This window comes from Lissotriton vulgaris, chromosome 9 (genome assembly GCF_964263255.1).
Source record: "Lissotriton vulgaris chromosome 9, aLisVul1.2, whole genome shotgun sequence".
NCBI lineage: Eukaryota > Metazoa > Chordata > Amphibia > Caudata > Salamandridae > Lissotriton > Lissotriton vulgaris.
This window is the reverse complement of record NC_141697.1, coordinates 6,939,844-6,953,280: the sequence shown is the minus strand read 5'-3', so window position 1 is coordinate 6,953,280 and position 13,437 is coordinate 6,939,844.

The following is a 13,437-nucleotide window of genomic DNA, read 5'->3' as shown; positions in this document are numbered from 1 at the left end:
CTGTGGCAACTTTATTCTTACCCCTTTCCCAAAGACTAAATAACTGGCAATTTCCTTTTAACTGCATGGCATGCCCGTCCTTATTCCGTAAAGGGTTAGAGTTGGTCTTAGAGCAAGTTCTTCCTATTAATAGTCTCCCTGACCTTAATTTTTTAGCAGTCATTTTAGGACTCAATTAGCTTTTACAGATTACAGAATTAGCTTTTGCTCCAGTGCTAGAATCCCAAAGCTAGACGACAGCGAAATACTATACAAAAAAAATAATTAAATGGACATGAACACAATTATACTGAGTAAGCTTTTTTTTTTGTCTTTTTTTTTATTTTATTTTTTTTAAAGAGATTGGGCCCAGCCCGGCCTATTTCGGCCTCTGAGGGCCTAAGAGGGCCTAAGAGGGCCTAAGAGGGCCCACCCTTTGTCCGGGCTTCGCCCCGCGCTTTGTCCCGCGGTAGCGTACAATCACTGGATTTAATAGGGATGGTAGGAGTCGTCACGAGAAGAGGCAGCAGGTGCGTGTGATGAAGGAGCCGCGCTGACCCTGTGGGCCTTGCAGTCCTGGCCCCCCCCCCGAGTCCTGTAGCGCTTTGATGGCAGCAAGGTGAACAGTCTTCACAGGGTCCCAAATGCAGCAACCAGGAGGAAATCCTTCAATGTCGACACAACGCGACTGCGAGCGGCTCCCGCGAAGCGGGGGCCGCGAGTCGTCTTATAGGAACAGCAGGCAGGCAGCAGGCTCAACAGGGAGGAGACACGGGAAGAGGCAGCAGGTGCGCGTGATGAAGGAGCCGCGCTGACCTGTGGTCCTCGCAGTCCCGGGCCCCCTCCCGCCCCCCCCCCCCCCCGGAGTCCTGTAGCGCTTTGATGGCATGGCAGCAAGGTGAACAGTCTTCGCAGGGTCCCAAATGCAGCAACCAGGAGGAAATCCTTCAATGTCGACACAACGCGACATAGAACTCATATAGTCATGGGTCAAGAGGCGATTATAAAATTGATAAAGACCCGACCAGAATTAAATTTATCAATGCAAGCTAATCACAATAAGAACAGTTCATATATCCAGTTTCAGTACCGCGCGTCATTGAATTGTTTGATTACTATACTTAATGTGTAAACAACTGATGAACATGTTAATTTGATATGTACAGTGACGCAGTGTATTTCAATACTTGTTTAATTGATTTTCCAGTTACCCCTGACGAAGGGCCCATGGAGGCTCGAAATGCATTGGGTTGTCAATAAACTGCTTTTTGATGAAATCTGCTTCAGTACGTATTTCTGACAGAAGAGGTTCGGACGGCCCATCAGGGATATGAGAAACATAGGAAAATGGCATTTCCTCGCATGTGGACTGAAAATAGTTTATCAAGAAAAGGGATGAAAACGTGAAAATATGGAGTGAAAAGGTTTAAAATAGTTGAACTATGAATGAAATTAACTGCACAATCAGCAGCTATTGTGCCATGGTTTGGGGCGCTATCTAGTGTCCCAGAATCGCGATCCTGGTCTTCCACAGCATCGCCTGGTCCTCTCAGCTGCAGCTCCAGGGTCGCTGTCAACTCCCCTGCAGCACCTGACATCGGTGGGCATTCTTCTTCCGCGCCTCCTGGTCACTTCCAAGTGGAATAGGCGCTGTCCCCTTTTCTTTCAGGTACTTTTCGACTTGAATTCACTTTTGGGTTCCACCGGATACTTTCTCCTTCTCCAGCAGCAGCATCTTCCTGAAGTCTTCTATTGGGTTTGATGGCGGTTTCCGATGCCATTTCACACATATGCCCCCGGCTCCCCTGGGGCAGGTATCCTGGTTCCTAAGGTATCCACAGGTGGGCTGACTCCAACCTTCTGTCTTCCACTGGGTTTCTACAGGGTCCACTGGAAAGGGTCCTTCTTTGAAATTGCAACCACAACTTAACCATTGACTTGCACTGATCCCGTAGTCATGTTCCCACTCTGCACATGGCCTCCGTGGGGCTCCTGGTTACTTACCTTGGGTGGTTCCTTGGGTCCCTGGCACTTCTACGTCTTCTGGGCACAGTTGACTCAAGTCGTGGTTCTCATTCCACTAATTTAGCATATGGTTTGGTCTCCCCCTGGTGACCACTGTGTATTCGTGCTACTTACTGGTTTCTTTTGAAAAGTATTGTGTGTGCCTCCGGCTAGGAGATATATGTATGAGTTAGTAAGTGTCTTATAATACATATTTTTATAAATACACTGTGTGGTTCTTTTTCACTTACACTATACCAATAAGATTATGCTCTGGTAAAACAAGCTGCTGCACACACCTTCTGGACTAAGCCTGAAGGCTGCTCTCCACAGCTACCACTCCAAGAGCTTTCTAAGGTTGTCTTAGACCACTAAAACCACGATAAGGGTTGTCTGGATTAGTGCAGGGTGCTACACTTACATAAGTGTACACCATATACCAGGCTAGCTTCTCACAGTCAGTTCCTCCTCTGTCCATCTGCCTTTCATGGAGATTCATCCGCATCAGATTCTATCTCCAGGTCTGGACGAGAGCCGAAGATTGCCCGCCCGTTCCAGGCCTCCATGTTGTCTATCCACCACTGCATCTCCGTACTGGGCTCTGAGTCAAGGTCACCAGCTCTGAATAAGTAAGCCTCCTCTGAAGGTGAGCTGCCTTCAGCCTTTGGAGGGCTATGTAGTGTTGAAGTCCCAGGAAGATGGGTTGAATCACGGATGATAAGCTAACAACCCTGGCCAGATGTCGCAGAGAAATCCTGTCCCTCCGAAGAACCTCCTTCAGTTCCTTTTTGATCTTGTTTATTTTCAGGCCTGGTAAGCTCAGGGTCTCCACCATTGAGTCTATGCGGAAACCTAGAAATGTCATGGTCGGTTGAGGAGTCAGATCTGACTCTGCTGGTTTATGACAAACCCGAGATCTTAAAGGAGAGATATGGTAGTATTCAGATGGGCTACTAGGAGATTCTGTGATTGGTCCATCAGCAGGATTTCATCCAGGTATATGATTAACCGGATGCCCAGGGTCCGTAGGTATTCCACTACTAGTTTGAGGAGCTTCGTGAAGCACCAAGGTGCTGAAGATCGGCCTAACGGGAGAGTCTGGAACTCGAAGGTCTGCGCTTTCCTTTGAATTGGAGGGGTCTTCAAGGTGGCGGGAAGATGGGGACCGCCAGGTAGGCGTCCTTGAGATATAGACGCGCTAACCAATCGTCCTGAAGAAGCATATCCCTGAGGAGGTGAATACCCTCCATCTTGAAGTGGCGCTAAACCAGCCACTCATTGAAGGACCTAAGGCTGATCACTGAGCAGAATCGTTTGTTCCTCTTCTAGACCAAAAACAGATTGCTGTGGAAACCTTTGGGGTGAAGATGTGAGAAGTATATTGCATTCTTGACCAGAAGGTCATGTACCTCTTACTCTATTATGGACATCTCTTGGGTGGAAAAGGACAGAGGGCGGGGTCTCACAGTCTGTATCGGGGTGCCGTATAACTCTATGTGGAACCCTCTGAAAGTCTTCAGTACCCATGGGTCTGCTGTTCTTTTTGCCCATTTGTATGCAACTAGGCGCAACCTCCACGCCCCAAACGGACAGATGATGACTGAACAGGGCTTACCGATGTATCCATTGCTGTTGTTGGATCCTCTTTGGGCTCATATATTTTCCTCCACCACAACCACGGGAGGGATAGAAGGTTCCCTGACGGCCACGGTGCCATCAGTCGTTCCTGTTCGCTTGGGCTGTTAGGACCTTCGTAGGATTGACGGACGGCGGAGCGACCACTGCCTCCACCAGCCCCTCCAAAAAACTTACCACTTCCGAAAGGGTTGGTGGGAAGAGTAGACTGCTCTACCTCCCTCAGTGCAATGCGTCCGCTGGAGCACTGACAGAGCTGCTCCGCGGTTTCACGAGTGCATTGGGAAGTGTGAAAGATCGCCACCTAGCGCACCCTTGCAGTAAAGGAAAGATGCACTCTGGCGGATTGCCTGCTGCACGGGAGTTTGATAGCAGTCAAGCTACTGTCAGGGTGAAAGTGAGCAAGGGCTCACGGGCAAGTGAAAACACCACCACAATTAAACAGAATTAGCAATGTTACACCAGAATGCCCAATGATCCCACTAACAAGTCAGAAAGGAAAGAAAGCCGACTTAACTTACGTAGAGCAGTGAAGAAAGAGCAAGGACGATGGCAGGATCTGTGATTTATAGACTCTTGGACTGTTGATTGGACTATTCGTAGCCATGGTTATTCCCTCCGGCTCATGGAAGTTGTAGCATTGTTTGTGGTTTTTTTCTTTTAACTTTGAACTTGCTGTGAATAAAAAGTGAAGAAAGTAATGCATAATCCTCGCCTCCGATCCAGACATAGAATTTGCAAACAATTGTGACAGAGGCGAGGATTATGCTTCTCTTTTCTTCACTACTTTTCAACAGCAACCAATCACAATAACGTTTTGAATATTACTACATTTCCCATGACACCACCATATTACATGACCAACCAGAGAGCCACTGCCCTATATAATCCCTTCACTAGTCTGTGTCCTCTTTCTTTGTGAAGAATCCAGAAAACAGTTAAGTCGGTTCAAAACCATACAACTCTGTAAAACATTCGAACGTGAATCTTGCTCTGGCAGGAGAAACTTCTCCCCCGATTCCAACACAAGACCTAACCGGGGTCCAACTCAGAAATTCGAGCAATAAGATGCAACGAATCGAACTCCTCCTCTCCGGCCACCAGCAGTGGTCCCGCTTCTCACCACAGCAAGGTTTGTATATGCAGGGAACCTCTGTTCCATATATGATCCTTTGCCATCTGAACCTGGGAAGGTAAATGGGGAACACCGTAGCACTGACCTCGCCACTCATGTCACAAATCAAGGACATTAAAAGAGGGGGGGGGGGGGGGGGGGAAACATTAGGAAATGAAATCCATTACATCAGTACATTGTAAAATATCTTAACCTGGGAGGGACAATTCTCGCCTCTGTGACCTTAATGGAATTGAAAACTTGTCACAAATGTTTGCAAATTTTTTATTCTATGTCAGGACAGGAGGCTCCGATTATACTTGTTTAAAGCTGATCCACCACCACAGAAGCCACATCAACAATAGGTTTACAGTAAAAAGTCTTGAAAGTGGACTCTGTCTGCTGATTTTATGATGTCAGCGAGGCTAGCGCCCAAGGCAAAATTTTGGAGGCTATGGTCCCTCATGCCGAATGGCCCGAACATGGAAACATCAATACCTGCTTCACCCATAAGCCAACGCACCCATCTTGCCATAGTGGCTGGAGTCACTGGGGGAAAGGTTTACTGCAATGCTATCAACAATTGTTCATTCATATCTGTAAGAAACTCAGAAGTGCTCACCTCATATGCCTTTAAACATTGTACTAAACATAGTTTGGGATTATCTAGAAAGGCCAGATAGGAGACCGAAGAGATATTGCATTTAGGGCCAGATGTACAATGGGTTTTTGCATGTGCGAATGGGTTTTAGACCTGTTGGTGCATGCAAAAAACCTACGGCGCATGTACTAACACTATTTTGCGAGTCGCTAATTAAATAGCGACTGACAAAATAGGGTTAGAGACTCGCTATTAGGAAGGGGCGTTCAGAGGTTATTCATTCCTAATAGCGAGTCCAACAACTATGTAAGAATGTTGTGCGACTGCAATTTCGGTGGCAAAACACTCGCAGTTTACCACCCTCTTTAAGAGGGTGGTAAACCATTTGCAAACGGAAAGTGGTTCCGAGGGGAACCCTTCCCCTTTGTGGATGGGTGCACAAACATTTTTTCAGAGCAGGCAGAGGTCCTAGGGACCACTACCTGCCCTTAAAAAATGAAACAAAAACCATTTTTTTTTATGCATCCCCTTTTCCTTTAAGAAAAACGGGTTGCAATTAAAGAATAATAAAACACTGCTTTATGGGATCCTGAAGGAGATTCCACCGAAATAGAAGAAGGCTCATTGTGGCACACAATAACTCCATAAGTACTGGGAACCATGGCTTGCACTCTCCAGAGAGGCGTTATCAATACCAATGGAGCCAGTTGGCAGTGCACTTGCACCAGTACCCTGGGAATAATTAAAGGGAGAAACGCATAAGACAGATTGGACTTCCAATCTTGGAGAAAGGTGTCTGTGGCAAAGGCCTCAGAGTCTGGTCGCCAACTGAAGAAGATTGAGACTTGCAGGTTGAGACGTGAGGCAAACAAGTCTATTTGGCAGAGACCCTAAAGCGACTCAGTGAATGGAAATCCCAGGAACGATGTCTCCAGTCGCGGAAATCCTTTAGATGCCAGGACTGCCAATCCGCCACTATGTTGTTGCGGCCCGGTAGATACTCTGCCACCACTGATATTGAGTGCAAAAATGCCAAAAATCCTTGCCGATCTCTGATAACACACAGGATCTTGTCCCCCCACAGCTTGTTCACATAGCAAACCGTTGAGACATTGTCCATGCAAAGTAAAATGCAACAGTCCATCTTTATCAGAGAGAGACTGCAAATTGCAAAGGAGCCTGCCAGAAGCTCCAGGCAATTGATATAAAAAACAATTCATCCGGGGACCACCGGCCCGCCTTGGAGATTGGTTTGCACCTGGCTCCCCAACCCCGGTGGCTAGCATCAACTCGATCACTACTTCTGGGATGGAACCAAAAATGGCCCTGCCATTCCAGACATCCATGTGATCCAACCACCATGACATCTCTGTCTTCGTGTCCTCTGACAGGAGAATCTGCTCGGCTTAGCAGGAGGACAAGAAGTCTCAGAACCACCATGACAGAGACCTAGGACTTGAGCCAAAACAGCGAGGAGATACCCTGTCCTGGACTCGTTGAAATGAAGGAAAATCTTGAAACCACCCCACAACCAGGACGGCTCCCATGAACTGAAGCCTCTGCAGAGTCAGGCGTAGGTTGATTGAGGACCCTAAAAATGTTAGGGGGTTCTCCATTTCTGGAGGTGGTCTATTACGGACTTTGACAAATCCACCTTAAACATCCAGTCATCAAGGTAGGTAAAAACTGGGACCCGAAGTGGCACTGCCACTACTTTTGGGAATACCAGAGGGGCACTGGGAAGGCTGAAGGAGAGCACGGAAAACTGAAAATGCTTCGGGCCACCTTGAACAGCAGTAAGACTGCAGAACGGGAAGGTAAAACTAGGACTCTTGCAGGTCCAGCACTACCAGTCTCAAGGATCCAGGAAAGATAGAACCTGGGGCAACATTAGCATCGTGAATTGTCCTTTTTCACGAAGAATTTGAGAGGGCGAAGATCTAAAATAGGACAAAGGCCTCTATACTTCTCCAGCACCAGAACATAACAGGAGTAACAACCAGTTCTTATTTCGGATGTCAATAAACTTACTATGGCTGCTTTGTCCAAAAGAGGCTCAATCTTATTTTTGTAGAAACCACTGAGGTGGGTGGGATACGCAGCAGGTCTGGCGGGAATGGTAGGCCGAAGCCCTATAGAATGATTTTGATCACCCACTGGTTGGGTGTGATTCTCTGCCACCCCTGAAAGTAAAATATTTATTTATAAAGTTTTACATAGTGCGAACTTGAACTGTGATGGTATCGGAGCGCTTTACAAATGATCAGAAATAAGAAAACACAGGAAAGCAAACAACTTAATCCAAGAGCGCACCACATCTTTAACAAAGCAAGCAGCTCCATCATACCCCACCTACGCAATGTCATCAATCTCTCCCTTGAGACCGCGACCTTCCCAGAGAGCTGGAAACACCCCGAGATAAATGCCCTACTCAAAAAACCCAAGCAGACCCAAGAGACCTCAAGAACTTCTGACCCATCTCTCTGCCCCCCTTCTCAGCAAAGGTCATTGAGAAAATCGTTAACAGAAAGCTAACCCGATACCTCAAAGAGAACAGAATCCTGGACCCTTCCCAGTCAGGGTTGCACAGCAACCACAGCACCGAGACCGCCTCATCGCCGCCACCGACATCAGGACCCTGCTAGACAACGGGGAGACTGCAGCACTCATCCTCCTAGACCTCTCCGTCGCCTTCGACACTGTCTGCCACCGCACACGCCTCCGGGATCCGAGGCAAGGCTCTGGAATGGACCACCTCCTTCCTCTCCGGCAGGACCCAGAGCGTCCGCCTCCCCCTTTCCGAAGCCTCCGAGCTCATCTGCGGCGTACTCCAAGGATGCTCCCTCAGCCCGACACTGTTCAACATTTACATGGCCCCGCTCGCAAACGTCGCCCGACAGCACGACTTCAACATAATCTCCTACACACCATGGACCCCATCACCGCCAAAGCCAACCTCTATGAAGGAATGAAGGCCGTTGCCGACTGGATGAAGATCAGCCATCTGAAGCTGAACTCGGACAAGACCGAGGTCCTCATCCTTGGCTCCAACCAGTCAGCCTGGGACGACTCCTGGTGGCCAAGGGCACTGGGGGCAGCCGCGATGCCCACCGACCACGCACGCAACCTGGGAATCATCCCCGACTCAACGCTCTCAATAACCAAGCAAGTCAACGCAGTCTCCTCCTCCAACACCCTCCTCATGACCTACAGGTGGATCCCCACAGATACAAGAAAGATAGTCACCCAGACCCTCGTCAGGAGCAGACTTGACTACGGAAACGGCCTCTACGCGGGAGCCCCGACCAAGCTCAATCGACTACAACGCATCCAAAACGCCTCAGCACGACTGATCCTCGATGTACCACGACACGGACACATCACCCCCCACCTAAGAAACCTACACTGCCTCCCCGTCAAAAAGAGGATATCCTTAAAGCTCCTCATCCACACACACAAGGCACTCCACAAGACCGGCCCAGCCTACCTCAGACCACTTTCCTTCTACACCCCCAACCACCAGCTACGCTCCGCCGACCTCTCACTCCCCACCGTTCAACGCACCCGAACCACCACCAGTGGGAGATCCTTCTCCCACATCGCCGCCAAGACATGGAACACCCTCCCCCTGAGCCTACGACAGACCCCAGACCTGCTGACCTTCAGGAGGATACTAAAGACCTGGCTGTTCGATCAGTAGTAGCCCCCACCTCCCCCTCATCCCCAGCGCCTTGAGACCATCACAGGTATGTAGTGCGCTTAACAAATGACTGATTGAAGAGAGTTATCAACTACGTAAGTTCCCAAACTGCGGAAGGGAATATCTCTAGGATAAGTCGATGAAACAACACATATGGTCCGACAGTCCAGTGATAATCATGTGGCTAGATCTTGAGTCGAATTGTATGACCAAGGGCAGGAACGGGTTTAAAAAAAAAAAAAGAAGTTAAATCACTACTAATGAAGGATGCAGTTGAGAGGCTCAGTCTGATTTCAGGCGGTAGGGAGTTCCAAATTCTTGGGGCAATAGCCGAGAAGGTTCTGTTACAAGTTTACTTTTTCTGCATTTCTGTGGTCTCAGTAACAAGGTGATGGTGTTTCTAGTGGACCTGTTAGACCTGGCACCTTGGCGTGAGTTTCCCTTCCACTTTTTGCTGGTGTGCCTCCGATGTTTTGCTGGTTTTCCGCTACTCAGGGCACTGCGCCACGGCCAACCTGTGCCGCAGTGCAAGTGCTCCCTACTGTAAATTGTACATGTGATTGATGTCCATGATTGGTTCATTGGATTTACTGTTAGTCCCTAGTAAAGTGGACTAGGAGTGCCAGGGCTTGTGAATGCCAATACTGCTAGTGGGCCTGCAGCGCTAGTTGCGCCACCCACAGAAGCAGCCTTAAGATGTGTCTGGGGTCTGCCATCGCAGAACCCGCGTGCAGTCTCGTACTGTCATGCTGGCTGGGCAAGTGCGCCCACTTGCCAGCCTCTAAACCTTCTCTTAACTTCATATCAGTCACCCCTATGGTAGGCCTGAGGGCCGGGTGCATTGTGAGTGTAAGGTAGGACAAGCCCTGATGTGTGTGGCATGTCCTAGTAGTGAATTACAACTAAATTCGTATTTCACTATTGTAAGGCTACCTGCTTCCTTTAGGCCAGAATGGGCTGCTGGAATTATTACACTCTATAATCCCAGCAGGCTCAGGGAGCATGGTAGAGAGTCATGTTTAGTATGCCTGAACTTAGGATGATAAAATATTTCTTTTAGTAAAGTTTATTTTAATATCCTGTGTTTGCAAATGCTACTTTTAGAAAGTTAGCATTTGCTTGCCTAACCATTTCAGCCCGCCTCTGCTGGTATGTGTATCTGACTGTCTGGGATGTGTGAGTGACAGGGCTGGGGGATGACAGGTGGTGAATGCGAAGATTACACCTTAGCGGGAGGTAGGAGTGCCCCTTGACTCGAAATCTAGCTGTGCTCTGCCACCACAATGCTGGCACCACCATCCTGGGGAGCGACTGATGACTCAGCCGGCACCTGGCCCAGGAAGGGCGAAGCCCCATCAACAAGGTACTTCTGGCTGCCCCTGTCCACACAATACTGGCTCCACCTCCTGTGGAGCGTCTGATGTGCCTGCCCCTCACTGAAAGCAGAAGCCGGATTGCACCCAACAAGGTACTCAAGGACTGAAAGTGGCTATGCAAAGGCCCCCCTGGCCTGTAAGAACAAAAGAAATGCAGTATAAAAGAAGGAGCCTTGCTCCTTGTAAATTAGATCCTGTTTGTGCTACAGAAGAAACTCTGCCCGAAGAGAAGGACCTGGAAGGACAAGGAGAAGTGCTGTCTCTTGCCTGTGTCTGGTGCCTTGCTGCAGAAGGAGAGGAAAAGAAAAGACTACAAGAGGACTTTTGCTTTGTAAAACTTTGTGCCAAACTTTGCTGAGAGATCTCCAAGGGCTTGCTTGTGAACTTGCCCCCTGACCAGCGCCCCAGGACCAGTGGGCGCTACCCCCTGACAGAGGAACCACTGCGAGAAGCTGTCTCCCCTCTGCAAGTCTCTCCGGGAAAAGCGGAGCGTGCTGTGACCATCGCGTTCTTCAGCAACGCTCTGGGAGCTGCCCTCCCTCTAAACAAAGGGACCGCCGCCTGCTTGGCCCAGAAGCATCGTAAAGATCAGCCCAGCTGATCCGAGCACAGTGACTGACCCCGAGCTGCAGCTCGCAACGTGAAGAGAGGTGGCGCCCGGTGCCTGCTGGCCCCCTTCGTGTCTTGTACCCCTGAACGCGCCGCCGCTGTCCGAGAAACAGCTGTTGCGTGGGGTGCCTGAACGTCGCCTGGATTGATCGAGGCCTGCGCCGAGGAGCGCTGTCCCCTAAGTGCGCCCTCCTGATCAGGACACCCGGAGGCGCTGGCCCCGTGCAACCCGGCCCGCACAGCAACGTCAACCCACGAGCCAGAGCCGAGCTGCTGCTCGCTCCGAGCACCGGACGGAAGACAACGCGACGCAGACTGCCGCATTGACCTGCGCCCCACCAACTCTCCCGCAAGGTACTGTTTCCTTCCCGCTGCCTCGCCCAGCCCTCGGAGCTGCGTGCGGAGCGCTCCCAGGGCCCCCGATCTCTTTCCCTCGTCAAACCGCGCCCCACCGCGCAGAGAGACCCGCGGACCGCTGGAGGAATCCTGGTAGACCGCCAGGGCCGAGAAAAGTACCGTGAGGAGCCCAGAATCTCCATTCTGGGGAAACCAGCTGAACAAGAACTGTTCTGAATCACTAACTGATTATTGCTAAAGATAAGAACTGTGGCAACCTAATTGAAAGTACACTGGAACCGTTTTCGCATTGAATCAAGACCGTATTTACAAGCCTGCTTGAAATTTATATAAAGATATATATTTTTACAAATACAGTTTGGTGTCCTTGTGTGGTGGGTTGGTTGTGATGGTGTAATATTGCAAATGTTTAACCCTATGTGCCCCAAAGATTAGCCTAAGACTGCTTAAGCCACACTACCTAGAGGGTAAGCAGAGGTTGTCTTGAAGGTAACCCTCAGCCCTGACGAGGAAGAGAGAGTCCCTGCTTGTCGCTAGTGCTACACTGCGCCAACTAGAGACTCCCCCTTCCTACAACCTGCATCCACCAGATACTTATAGCTTTTGTGCCTAGTACCTTGGAATGTTGTAATGAAGAGCTTTATGGGTCATGCAAGCAATTTTTACCTGTATCCTTGCTTCAAAAAGGGATCCATTTGGGGGGTTTAGAGCCAGGGTGATGTGTTTGTTTCTTTCTGTTCCAGTGATGAGTCTGGCAGCCACATTGAGAGATGCCCTTACAGGTGCCAGCTTGGATCTGGGAAGGCCACAGAGAGTTGCACTTCCATAGCCCAATCTGGGAGTGCCTAGCACCTGGACCGCTAATTTGAAGTCGCCCAGAGGGAGGAAGGGTTTTAATTTCCTTAAAATGCTAATTTGGTAGGTTGCTCCTTTGATGGAATTACTGATGCGCTCTGCATGGTCAGGTTATTGTGAAGTATTATTAACAGACATTGTGGAGTCTAAAATGCGTGGCGAGCAGCAAAGCGTGTTTAGATGATTCAGCTACAGATCAATTTTGGACGAGTGATTGGGTGGGACGGTAAGAAGAATTCTGTTTTGATGGCATTAAGTTTGAGGTGGTTGCGGGTTAGCCAGTTTTGAGTTTCTAGTAGGGTTGTGTTGAGTGATATCTTCTGGGGAAGAGATTTTTAGATACAGTTGGGTGTCATCCGTGTACATGTGGAAGTGGGTGTTGGAAGAATTCAAGATTTCGGCTACAGGCTCCATGAAAAGGTGAAAGATGACCCTTGTGTAACCCCTAACATGACCGGTGTGGCATTGGACAGCGACTGATTAACCTTAATTCTTTTGAGTTCTGTTGTGAAGAAACAAGGTAAACCAGTTTAGTAGAGATCCTGAAAGTCCCATTTCTCAATCCAGTAAGTCTTTGAGACTCCGGTTTAACCAAATCAAACGCAGATGACAAGTCTAGGAGAATTAGACAGCAGGGTTCGTTCTGATCCAACATTTTTAGCAAGTCGTCCACTATGTGCGTGAGAGCCAATTCCGTGCTGGCCTTGACAGAAGCTGGATTGAGATTGGTCTAGGAGTTGGAAGTGATTGATGTAGGGCAGAGTTGGACTAGAATACATTTTTTAATGAGCTTAGATACATTTGTAATGTTGCAAATAGGGCAGAAGTTGGTTGGGTCCAAGCGATCTGTGGTGGGTTTTATCAGAATAGGGGATACCTGTCCTACTATAAGGCAGTCTCGGATAATGCCTTGCTCAAGTGAGGAGTTTATCCTCTTCGTCCAAAGTGGGAGTAAAGAAGATTTGACGCCCCTGAAGATATTTGATGGCAATGGTCGCTGAAGGAGTTTAAGCGCTGTAAGGATGTTGTGACTGTCCTTTAAGCAGAAGGTTTTGAATTAATTACAAGAGTTGTTTTTGAGGGTGCGCCCTGTGAGACCAGGTGGCTCAGCTGTGTGGGATGGAGGCCGATGGGCGGTACAACCGAGAGGAGCTCCCTTGCTGACCACAGGTCATTTTCAATTGTTTCCCAGTAAGAAGGAGAAAAA